Raw genomic sequence first — 12,910 nt, 5'->3', positions numbered from 1 at the left:
TCTGAATATCATCAAAGCAGGATACACTTTGGAGTTTCAAAATCTTCCTCCAAACAGAGCTCCAAACGCCATTACGTCAAAATATCTGGGACTTATTCGTCTCGAAGCCAACCAACTCTTCATCAAGGTGGCAATAGAATCTGTACCTCACTCCCAAAAGGGGAAAGGATTTTATTCCAGGTTCTTCCTGGTTCACAAGACGAAGGAGAAATGGCGTCTGATACTAGATCTACGGGGGCTCAACACTTATCTCATCAAGGTGTCGTTCAGGATGGTCACCCTTCAAGATATTTTACGTCTTCTCAATCCAGGGGACTACATGGCAACTCTGGATTTGGAGGATGCATATTTCCATGTACCCATCCACCCAGCTCACAGGCAATATCTACGGTTCACAGTAGGCAACAGCTACTTTCAGTTCAAGGTGCTGCCTTTTGGTCTGCGGTCCGCACCGAGAATTTTCACGAAAATACTAGCTCCGGTGGCGGCTTTTCTCAGGAGGCAGTCTTCCCATACTTGGACGATTGGCTGGTGAAAGCTCCTTCATTCCAGGAAGCTTCCAGGGTTGTCACAACCTGCAGGACACTTTTCGAACAGTTAGGACTTCGACTCAACAAGGAAAAGTCGGTCTTGCAACCATCCAAGGCGACAAAGTTTTTAGGGACGATTCTGGACACAGATTGCTGCAAAGCTTTCCAGTCGGAAGAATGCCAGAAGAATCTCACTCTGTCAACTCGCATTCTACGATCAAGGACATTTCTGTCAGTACGTCGTTACAAATTCCTTCTAGGATCTATATCATTCATCCTGCATACCATTGATTCCGCACTGCAGGCTAAGAATGCGTCCACTGCAGGAACAATTGGACAAACAATGGCGTCAGGCAACAGGTTCCTTCGACAACAAAATCATGGTCACGCCGGTCATGAAAAAAACAAGCGACTGGTGGTCGAGGAAAGAGAACATTTCAGTGGGTTTAACGTTCAAGCTTCCTCCATCTCCCATGGTGTTAACGACGGATGCCTCTATGGAGGGTTGGGGAGCGGTCCTCCAGGAACTCAGTCAGTGGCCACTGGAGCGCAACCCAATGCAGGTTCCACATCAACCAGCTAGAACCTATGGCTATCCGTCTAGCCTTGCAGGCTTTCCTTCCAAGAATCCAATCCCGTTCAGTGCTGGTTCGTACGGACAACACCACGGCCATGCATTACATAAACAAGCAGGGTGGGACGAGATCCTGTTCCCTTTCCAAGGAAGCGCAGAGAATTTGGAACTGGGTAATTCAACACAAGATTACTCTGTCAGCGGAACATCTTGCAGGGACGCTCAATTCCACAGTGGATGCTTTGAGTCGCCAGAGGTCAATCAGCCACGAGTGGGAATTGAATCAGACCATTCTAGAGGAGATCTTTTCATGTTGGGGGACCCGAACGATCTGCTTCCGACACCTCAGAACACCAAATGCCAGTGCTACACAAGCAGGGATCACCATTAGTGATCCTTGGGGAATGCGCTTTTCATTGCTTGGTACGGCGCATTTATCTACGCCTTTCCACCAATTCCTCTAATCCCAAGACTGACCAGGAAGCTCAAGGCGGAGCCGTGCAGAATGATATTAATAGCACCAGCATGGCACTGACAATTCTGGTACACAGAGCTTCTCCTACTCTCTCAGGATCATCCGATTCTTCTGCGGCCTGTTCCATCGCTGTTGTCAATGACTCAGGGGAGCATCGTGAAGGGCTGAAACCTGTCTTCCTTTATGCCCTGTTGCTGATTTACTTTGAAGAGGACGTCTGTGGGGAGAAGTGCGCCGGGACTGCGAGGACCAGCAGCCCGAGCGCGGTTGGAGACTGGTGGCAGCTGTGACTCTTCCCGCCACTCCCCCGTATTACTTAACTCCTCGTGGCCCCCGCTTCGCGGGAGCTGCTCGTAGGAGCATCGTGAAGGGCTAAAACCTGTCTTCCTTTATGCCCTGTTGCTGATTTACTTTGGAGAGGACGTCTGTGTATAGAAGTGCGCCGGGACTGCGAGGACCAGCAGCCCGAGCGTGGTTGGAGACTGGTGGCACCTGTGACTCATCCCGCCACTCCCCCCGTATTACTTAACTCCTCGCGGCCCCCGCTTTGCGGGAGCCGCTCGTAGGAGCATCGTGAAGGGCTGAAACCTGTCTTCCTTTATGCCCTGTTGCTGATTTACTTTGAAGAGGACGTCTGTGGGGAGAAGTGCGCCGGGACTGCGAGGACCAGCAGCCCGAGCGCGGTTGGAGACTGGTGGCAGCTGTGACTCTTCCCGCCACTCCCCCCGTATTACTTAACATCTCGCGACCCCTGCTTCGCGGGAGCTGCTCGTAGGAGCATCGTGAAGGGCTGAAACCTGTCTTCCTTTATGCTCTGTTGCTGATTTACTTTGGAGAGGACGTCTGTGGGGAGAAGTGCGCCGGGACTGCGAGGACCAGCAGCCCGAGTGCGGTTGGAGACTGGTGGCAGCTGTGACTCTTCCCGCCTACTCCCCCTATTTAATCGCGTACTTGCCCGCGCATCGCGGGACGCGCGTGGTCGGCGCCGGGCTAAGCCCGGGCAAAGGGCGGGCCGTCTGTGGCCTTCTGGGGCTGGCCGAGGCTGGGCTGGGCCACCTCATTAACAACTCGAGTGTGACAATAATTTGAAGTAAGGACCACTATATTGAGATTTACATTGGTCTAGCTTGTAGAGTCTGCTGTTTCTCAACGATTAACTGCCCTGTGTTTGACTGTTGATACTTTATCAGGGAACCATGAGCCGACATAGTAGTCTAGGCAGGCCCTCTTTGGCGGGGGGCTGTGTGAGAGGGACCCTAGATGCATTTATTACCAGGGCTGCTTCCGTATTGGAAAAAGAGATTGTATTAACGGAAAAACGTCTGTCCCTAGAGCTTATGAATAAAAAACGCTCTTCCCTGGGGGCTATTAAATCAGTGGTTACTCCCCATAGACAGCATATAGAAGACACCCCTCCCCATATTCATGATTATCAAATCGTAAATGACCTATCTCAGTCGCCGCTTTTGGAATTGTCAACGCATAATTCAAATGATACTGACTCAATATTAGATACCTCCTTAAATATGTCTTCTGACCCTGTAACTAGGTCCCCTAATAGTGGACTCGCTGTAAGTGGGGTACCGGTCAAAATAATTTTGCTTGTGGGAAATGATCAGGGCGACAAGAACAAGAAACGGGTGACGGTAACCTGAGCCCAATAGAGAAGCACGCAAACAACCACTACTTCTAGAAATAGCCCAATACAACAGCTCCCTCCAATACTCATAAATGAGTTATTGCCTAGAATGGAAAAACTGCTCAAATCATTAATCCTCCCATTAATAGAAAGGGTTAAGGGAATAGGCGAACAACTAGGCTCTATTGAAAAGGAGTTGGTAAAGAACTCGCTGTTGCTAAGTAAACAATGTTCTTTGTGCCTACAGTCCCCATAAAAGTAGGTGACAGGCCACCACTTTAATCCCCCATAAAGGGCCAAGAACCTTCTTCTCCACAGAAGACATTAGCCCCCAAAGTGGCACTAAAACCTAGTACGAGTAATCAAAATAAGGGAGATAAAACGGAAACAGGAAACAAACCTGTACTTTCCCAAAAAACGGTTAATGGGCCTATTGACTCACAAAATAAAAATAGACCAAGCCACAGAAGAATAGATTTACCACCAGAAGTCACTTTTACCCCTAGTTGTCGTTCTCACACCCCCCAAGGTTTTCCTTTAGGGAATCAGGTTTTAAATAGGCATAGCACAGGATTCCATGGTTATAATCACTCAACTTTAAATTATCCTCACAAATCCTTCTTGGAAAACCGGGCTCTTAATAGGCACAACACAGAACACCACGGTTTTAATATCCCAACTTTTAACCACTTTTCGCTGTTGTATGGCCTAGAAGGTGTGGATTGACTCCAGCCTACGGTCATTGAGAAACTATGCATTCCTGCCAAACTTGTAACGTCTGAAGTTTCAGCAGTAGAAGGTCTAGATATCCAGGAAGAGGTTACCAGGGTCAAACTCCCTTTAAGGCAATCCATACTGAAGGTAGATATTACTGCAGATCGAAATAAAGCTGAAAATCCTATGGGAGGGACTGTCTCAAATATAGGCAGGGCAAATATAATGGACTCATATATAGATGAGGTACAGACGGGAGCTCAGTCTACCCCCCCGGAGGATACTATTCCAGTAAATGACGAGCAATCATTTAAAGTCATCTTCTGGAATATTGCGGGCCTTCGATCAAAGGTTGAAGATGGAACTTCTTTCAGAATCATAGTGTAATTTGTCTCCAGGAGACATGGGCCATCACAGAACTACACCTAGTAGGAGTCAAAACTTATTTTACATCTGCACTACCAGTAGCCTCGGGTCGGGCCAAGGGAGGTTTGACTATCTACATAGCCAATACATTACGGGGACTAAAAACAACGGTAGTACACCTGGAACCAAATTATCAGCTGCTTAGCTTGTCATTTAATAACAAAGAGATTATCCTTCTGCTTAATTTTTATAATAATTTAGCGGAAGGACAGGTTTTGAAGGCTCTTTGTCGTCTACGTGACAAATTCTCCCAGTTGATACAGGATATAGGAGGGAGAGCTAGTGTAAGCATCGTATGGGGGGGTGATTTCAATCAGCATCCTTGCCCACGCAGCAACAGCAAGATTTGTGGACTGGTGGACGAATATGAAGACCCAATTGTGCATTTTAATCATACTAGTTCGGGGTCATATCTAAATGAAGTTCTCTCAGATCTGGGGCTTACGATACTTAATAAATTAAACGCGATTTCCCTCCGGCTAGATCCAACATTTTTGGGGAGGAGATATGAGACAACAATAGACTATATTTTAGTATCAAATGCTCTGGCTAATAGAGTCATGAGCTTTGATTCAGTGGTTAATACACTAAGTGATCACTGTGCCCTTAAGATAGTACTCTATTTAAAACACGCTCCGTCTTCCTCACAGATCATATTCGGTGCTTTAAGTCAGAACACCCTGCACTTGGCTAAGACAAATGGATACTACCTAAGATGGGAGAAGGTAGATTCCGGGGAAATAACCAAAAAAGTGGTATGTGCAGCCTATCTATCTATAATTAAATATTTAGACCTAGGAGTCCCAGAGGAGGAAGTAATTTATAACTTTATGGTAATTCTAGAAAAAATAAATCAATTACTAACATTAAAGACTCAAAGAGATTGTCCCAGGAAAGTTGGGTGGTTCAATCATAAATGCACGGCAGCACATAAAAAATTGAAGATAGCACTGAACAAAATGAATGGAGACCCAGAGGAAATAAGAACTTTAAGAAAGGACTACAATACTGCACGTAAGGAGAGGAAGGGCGAATTAAAACAAGCCCTATGGGAACAACTGCATAGAAGCATTTTGGAGAGTGGTAAAATCCCCCTTTTTAGCAGATTGTAATAATCTCCCGGCCATAGAAGTAGCTATCGAGGAACCGGTGTGGGTGGAACATTTCTCGAAAATATTCCAGAGGGGTCTGCTACCAGCGGGGACCGATGCAGCTTCTAGTGGCAGTTCCTCCACAGTGTCTTATCCCATTCAGCTAGAAATTGCGATAAGTGAGGTAATTCAAATGTTAAATGCAAGTAAAAATGGGAAAGCCCCGGGCCCAGACAGGGTTCCCGTAGATCTATTTAAGTACAACACGGACCTATGGGCCCCAATTTTGACCAGGGTGTTTAGGGCAGTAATGGAGAAGGGTCTGCTGGTATCCTGGACTAAATCCATCATGGTCCCTGTTTTTAAAAAAAGAGACCGGCAAGAGGTATCCTGCTATCGCCCAATTTCACTGCTGGATTCGTTAGGCAAGGTGGTGGGGAGAGTAGGGCTTGAGCGTCTACAGCAGTGGGCTGACGATGGCGGGATCCTATTGGACCTTCAATTCGGGTTCCGGGAGAGCTTTGGGACCACCGAGCAAGCACTAAATCTCTCAATGTTGCTGGGTAAATATGTCAGTGCAAAGCAGTCCAGGTTATACATGGTTTACGTTGACCTTTCCGCTGCATTTGATTGTGTCTCCCATGCAAAATTGTGGTCCGTTCCCTTGATTGACTTCCTGAGGGAACTATATGCGAATGCTTCCGCGAGGGTACGTTTCGGTGTGAAAGGCGAGTTGTCCGCGTCATTTAGAGTAGAGCGTGCAGTCCGGCAGGGTTGCGTCTTGGCCCCCTTTCTCTTCTCACTTTATACAAATGGTCTGGAGAAGGCCATGTTGAGGGGGGGGGCCAGGACTACCGCAAGTTAAAAATCGTCCGGTCCCCGCTTTGCTCTACGTGGATGACGCTGTGATACTGGCCAGTACCACTCGCGAACTACAGAAGGCCCTGGACAGGTATGCTGACTTCATGGGGAGCTTAGATCTACACATAAATATAAAAAAGACTTAAGTAATGGCAGCAGGCTCAGGAAAAAAATGGGGGTAAAGACATTTTTCTTAGTAAAGAAAAACTTGAACGTACTGGCCAATACCCTTATTTAGGTATTATAATTGATGATAGAATGAATTGGAAACCTGCAATTGAGTCCAGGAAGCACCATCTAATGCGAGCAATCTCTTCACTTATAAATTTATCCCAGAGGTTGAGAAGAAGGCCACCCGTAGATTTGTTACTAATCTATAGAGCTAAATGCCAGGCGATAGCCCTGTACGGTGCTGGAGTATGGGGGCATGCCAACATTAGTCCCCTACAAGTGGCAGAGAACACTTTTTTAAGATTTCTGTTAGCAGCACCTAAATGTGTCTCTACATTTGCATGTCATACGGAATTGGGGATCCCGTATCTGGTGGATTTGGCAAAAATTCAACCACTTTTACTCTGGCGTCGAATATGGACATCAAGGAAAAACTCACTTACTAAGTGGCAGATTGCATGTCATTAGACCGCTCACTTAAAATCAGTTGGCTTTTGTATGTGAAAAATCTTTTGACTGATTTGGGACTTGGGAATTATTATACCACTCCTGAGACGATCTGTGAAATATCTAAGAAGGAATTGAAAGTAAGGGCCCTGGGCCACTTAGAAGAGCTGCGAATTGCCAAGGAAGCAATGAAAGCTTCCGTCCAACATTCAATGGCGGTCCAGACTACGCTTTCTATTCAACCATATCTATTATATGATTTGACGCAATTTGAGCGCTTCCTTCTGATAAGATTTAGGTTAAACATCTTTCACAGACTGGTGGTTTTTCCGGACCAAAACAGTTGGGATCAAACCCTCACACCTTGTCCATGTGATGAAACTTCAGAGCAGACAACTATTCACATTGTTCTGTTTTGTAAGTTTTATGTTAGTCATCGTAAGCTTTGGTTGGTACCCTTGCTAAAATTAATGGGTCTTAGAAGATGTCGCCCAGCCATGCTGCGACTGCAGTTTCTAGAGACTGAATGGCCTTGCAAATATATTGTTGAATTTTTGAAATACATTTTTAAACATAGAATAAACCTTTGAAAAGTCCTATCCCTGTGAAAATAAATGAATTTTAGATACTAAGAAATTTGTTGTATTAATTGGCATGGTTAGGGACCCCCAACGTTATTAATGGATAAGGCGCTTAAACTATGTAAAATGATGTTTTTTATCTATGATATTTCTTTTATGGTTTTTATACTTTTTAAAACCGAATAAAGAATATTGATGATGATGACTCAGGGTCAGGTGCTCCATCCAGATCTAAACTCCCTCCAATTGACAGTGTGGCTCCTGAGTACAGAGAATTCCAGCATTTAAATATCCCAGGAGAATGTAGGGACATTCTAGCTCAGGCCTGTGCGCCTAGTACAAATAAGACCTATCGGGCAAAGTGGAAGAGGTTTTGTCTTTGGTGCCAGAATCAGGGGGTACATCCATATACGTCGGCCCTGCACCAGCTTTTGCCTTACATCCTTTCTCTAGCAAAATCTGGATTGTCGCATTTGTCTGTTAAAGTTCATCTTGCTGCCATTTCAAGATTTAGACGCACATCATCAGGCCCTTCCCTTTGGTTGGCAAGAATTGTTAAGCAGTTTCTGAAGGGTTTATTCAGAGTTTTTCCTCCAATCCGGCCTCCACCACCGGCCTGGCACCTTAATTTGGTCTTTCGCACCTGATTAAAGCTCCGTTCGAGCCTATTCACAGGACGGATATGAAATTTGTGTCATAGAAACTTGCTCTTCTCTTGGTTTTGACATCAGCTCGAAGAGTTAGCGAACTTCAGGCATTCACGATTGTGGAACCCTTTCTACAATTCAAAAATGATGTTCTAATCCTGCGGACAAATCCTAAATGTATCCCAAAAGTCCCTTTAGAATTCCATCGGAATGAGCTGGTGATCTTAAACTCTTTCTTTCCACGGCCCTCCACGCCAGCAGAGAGGGCACTACATTCTTTGGACATTCACAGATGCCTGAAATTTTACTTAGAACGGACAAGGCCATTCAGAAAGTCTTCTCAGCTCTTTGTCTCCTTCAGTGCTCCAAGGAGGGGATATCCAATTTCAAAAGCCTGTATTTCTGCTGGATATCAAATGCAATCCAGTTTTGCCATCGAGAAGCGGGCTAGCCTCTGGAGCGCACAGTTCGTGCTCATTCTACGAGGGGGATGGCTTCATCAGTGACCCTCTTCTCAGGGGTCCCGATAAGGGGCTCTGTAGAGCGGCAACATGGAGCAGTATCCACACCTTCACTCGGCACTACTGCCTGGATTCTTCGGTGAAGGAGGATGCAGCAGTGGGTCAAGCAGTCTTGAGGAACCTTTTCCAAGAAGACGGTGAGCTTTCCTTTCTATCCTGCCTTCCTATTTGGCATATTTTGCATCACTAGTGAGTTGTTCTTCTGCTTGGTATGACAATGGATATATATTTATATGCAAAACGCAAAATATGCATTATGTGTACTGCTAGCTACTCTGATACAACGCATGGGAGTCTATGAAAGTTCCAATACTGGGGCAAGAAAACAAGTTACTTACCTGTAACTTTGGTTCCCCAGTATTAGTAACTTTCATAGATTCCCATGCGCCCACCCGCCTCGCCTGGGAAAGCTCAGCCTTCAGCAGATGTGGTGACTGTTACTCAACGGCTACGAAAATCTGAGGCTCTCTCAGGAAGGTTCTATGGGGTGAGGCTGCTCTGATTGGTTATTGCAGAAGTTCGGTCTCTTTTACAAAAAGAGGTGGATAAGCTACAAAAGGGGATGAGGCCTAGGCCTATTGATTCACTTTTGTGCTTACTACTAGGTTATTTATTTTTACCGAGGCTCCCATTCTGACGACGGGGAATGATACAAAGCATGGGAATCTATGAAAGTTACCAATACTGGGGAACCAAAGTTACTTGTCAGTAACTTGTTTTCTTCTTCTGTGCGCAGGACACACAGACAACACCAACGAGCAATTCACAATGATGATGTCTCTGATGACTTGTCAGACAGTTCTTAATTACTTGGCAGCCTTGAGAAATTAGTAGTTACAGTACAGTGGCTGCACGCCAAACCGATAAAAACAGTGAATAGGCATCTGCAAAGCATCTCACGTTCAGTTGCATATATGTCAAAACCGTTGCATTTTGCCATGGAGAAGGAGCAACGTATGCTAAGGCGCGGGCATAAACAGTACATGGCACGCTATGACACATTTACAAAATCAATAAATAGATTGGTAGTAGCCTCCACCACTCTTACCAGGAGAACTATGAACATCCAAAATGACATTGGGTACCCCTGCTAAGATGTAGGGCGCGGGCTGGTCCAAGTGACCACAGCTCTTGAGCACATTCAGACTCATAACCTGTTTGTCCCCAACTTATTACCAACACCTGAAAGCGAAGGGGGCTCTAGCCTCAATGGCATATCGGTGACAGATGTATGCTGTACAAGGGGAACATGCTGACACACACCTGGCACAGGTATATCCCCAACTTTACAGCCAAATGCAGCTGAGAAGGCGACCAACACCAGAGGTCCTAAAAAGTAACTTTTGTATGCAGTCAGATGTATGACACTGAATTGCTATGTTTACATTCTCAAAGTTTGTTGGTTTGTTTAACCCCTCCCATGCTGATGACTAGCTCAGCTCGTTATCAGCTACGGTGCTCGTGTGCTGATGACGAGCTGAGCTGAGCTCGTCATGGCCGCTAGAACGCTCACACGTGGGGCTAAATCTCCTGCTGTGCTGAGCATTCTCAGGAACGGGCGCGGTTGTGACAAGCTCAGCTCGTCATCAGCACACGAGCACTGTCGCTGATGACGAGCTGAGATAGTCATCAGCACCGGGGCGCTGTGCGCGCCCCCCCACCCCCAGCACAGCGGGGGAATTATCCCCACTGAGAAGGGGTTAAAGAATGGCATCCTATACGGCTGATGATACACAATTACAATACAGTGTTCAAATCTGAATGAAAGGTTATCTGCCATTAATTAAAAAACATTACCATCGTGTGTGTTGGCTTTTTCTTAGATGTGGTCATCATTCTTACCTTAAAAATAGTAGTTTGTGATCTCTGTGCTGAATCTGTAGTGGTAGTGGTTCGTTATCTGAGTCGGATTCTAGCTCTAAGTTGCCAGTGTAAAGACCCTTCCACATGGCTATATTGTGTGCCATAGCACATGTAGCAATGATTTCGCAACATGTCTCTGGTCTGTCGAGAAATGCTCCACCAGTCTTATTTAAACATCTAAAATGTGATTTCAGTATTCCAAAAGTCCATTCAATTATTGAGCTTGAACATAACGGAGTTGTGTGTGCTGCCTAGGAATCTGACTGTAAGGTCAAATTATGATGCATGAGGCACCACACACTACCTGAATGTTGTGTGATTGGATGATCTTCCAGTTTCTATAAATGAATTCATTTCCAGAGGGTGGGAACATGGCAATATGTGCGCCATCAACCCAACCTTCAACTTTTAGACACTGTGCTACCCAATAAAACATTAGTTTTGTATGTTGTATATTTTAGGGAGTGTTTGGAAAGAAAAACATATTTGTTCAATTTGTCAACCATGATGTCCAAAAACCCTAGGAAATGCACTTGTGACACTCCCTATGACACTACTATAACTCCCTGGTAACTGCCAGAATCTAAAAGGTGTAGACAGCACAATACCTGCTCATGTGGTGGAATTGCATTGCTTCTAACTGTTGGGGTTTGGAGCTGAGGATGTAACTCACAACCAAATCCAAATTTTCTTCACTACTCAGACTATACTTCTCATAAATCTCCTTCTCAGGCAGGCTGGTCAAACAGGGTAATCAATTGAATCACGTGGTTCATTTGGTGGGGCCTAACTGCGCCCCATGGACTCGGAGGGGTCCAGTATCCCAGCAATTTGCTAACAGGATACCTCCCTCACTCAGCACCTAGTCGCGCCTCTCCGGTCCGAATGTACGTGATTCAATTGATTACGTAGGTACTATATGCATGCATTAATTTTGATTGCAGCATTTTTCACTAACTAGCTCATGATAGCGTCTTTTAGGAGTGGCGAACACAGGGCTGGTCCCTGTGTAGTACTGAGGAAGTGCTTGGGGGATGCACGAAACACGTTGACAGGAGTTGATGGGTACACCTAAATACATTGCTTTTTGGGTATCCTAATAGTTCCACCCCGTTTTTAACGTTACCACCTGAAAGCAAGAATAAACTATTTAATGCTTACTAGGCAGGTATTTTTAACCATTTCACATATACCACTCCATCACTACTCCCGCACCACACATAGTCAAATTATAAGTGCTCCTACGTAATTCGTCAGTCGCAGCACGCCCCAGTCCGTAGCGGACTGGGATGGCCCCTATGATGAAGCATGTCACCGTGGGGCAACCCTGGTGAGTGAGGGGACACCAAGAGAAAGAGCAATTCTCTTTTTCTATCACTATATCCACCATTCTAACCCCAATGAATGTTGTGAATGGGACTATAGTTAGTAGCTAGGCTCTTGATTTCTGTTCCCCAGAGATCTTTTGTGACTAAGGTATTTTTGAGAGTGAGCCTATGCCCTTTCTTCCCTCTACCTCCCTTCCTTCTGTGTTAATAAACCTTAATTTCTTTCTCACCTTCATAATGAGTGCTTCATTTGAACCTCTGCACAACTGCCCCCTCGGCTGTCTACCATCAATACAGCCTTTTTAGTGGCAATCACATTCGCCAGGAGGGTGAGCCAATTGCAAGCATTGGCATCCAAGCCTCCTTACCTGACCGTATTCCCTGACAGGTTGATGCTTCGCGCTAGGGCCTCTTCCTACCAAAAATGGTAACACCCTTCCATGTGGAGGAATCTATTGCCTTGCCCAGTTTTTACTCTCCTCCCCATCCCTTTAAGGAAGAGAAACAACACCACAGTCTGGATCCAAAAAGAGCATTGTAGTTCAACCTTGACCACACTAAAGAAACCTGGATGGATGACCAACTCTTTGTGGGGTACGTGAGGTATGTGGGAGCTAAGAAATGTGCGGTACTGAAGAGGACTCACTCATGATGGGTCAACCTCTGCATCAAGATTTGATATGCTCTAGCGAAAAAGCTGCCTCCTGGAAGCATAAGAGCTTAGTCCACTAGAGCCAAGGCTGCTAACATGGGATTGCAACATGGAGTGTCAGTCCTCGACATTTGTCAGGCAGCAACGTGGGCATCATTGACATGTTTATCAAGCACCACTGCCTAAATAGTCAAGTCCTCAGGCACAGCCTTTTTGGCTGCTCTGTTATGCAGGACTTTCTGGACTAAACTTGTCCACAGTCCCTCCTCTGGGGGGTATCTAATCAAAGGTAAGGAATCTGCGACTAGATATTTCTATCAGATGGACAAGTTACTTATCATCGGTTACGCCTTATCTGGTAGAGATATGATCTTGCCACAGATTCCTTAC

General features: G+C 45.6%; 1 protein-coding gene across 1 annotated transcript in view; it reads left to right on the top strand.

Annotated features, from left to right (window-relative positions):
- Positions 1 to 12,910, top strand: part of LRRK2 (leucine rich repeat kinase 2) — a 2,096,839-nt gene that overhangs the window by 1,311,006 nt on the left and 772,923 nt on the right. The gene's annotated exons all lie outside the window — the stretch shown is intronic.

The sequence above is a fragment of the Lissotriton vulgaris genome, chromosome 1_1 (genome assembly GCF_964263255.1).
Source record: "Lissotriton vulgaris chromosome 1_1, aLisVul1.2, whole genome shotgun sequence".
Lineage (NCBI taxonomy): Eukaryota > Metazoa > Chordata > Amphibia > Caudata > Salamandridae > Lissotriton > Lissotriton vulgaris.
Note: the sequence above shows the minus strand (reverse complement) of the source record. Positions and strands in the feature narration are given on the sequence as shown.